This window comes from Gavialis gangeticus, unplaced genomic scaffold (assembly GCF_001723915.1).
Source record: "Gavialis gangeticus isolate Ggan-Ray unplaced genomic scaffold, GavGan_comp1, whole genome shotgun sequence".
Lineage (NCBI taxonomy): Eukaryota > Metazoa > Chordata > Crocodylia > Gavialidae > Gavialis > Gavialis gangeticus.
The window spans coordinates 209,583,816-209,584,040 of NW_017729032.1; positions in this window are offsets into that span (position 1 = coordinate 209,583,816).

Here is a 225-nt window from a genome sequence, read left to right on the forward strand (position 1 = left end):
CCTGGTCAAGCTCAGGACTTTGGGTGGGAGGTCTCTAGTAGACTCCCACCGTTGTGTCCCCTGTGCCATGTTCCCCACGGATTTTAACCCAGAGGGTCTCCAGTTGTCCACCCTGGTTGACAATATCAGCTTGCAGGCACACGTAGCTTTCCTTAACATAGACAGCTACACCCCCGCCCCTTTTACCTACGTGATCCCTCCTGTACAGGGTATAGCCATCTATAC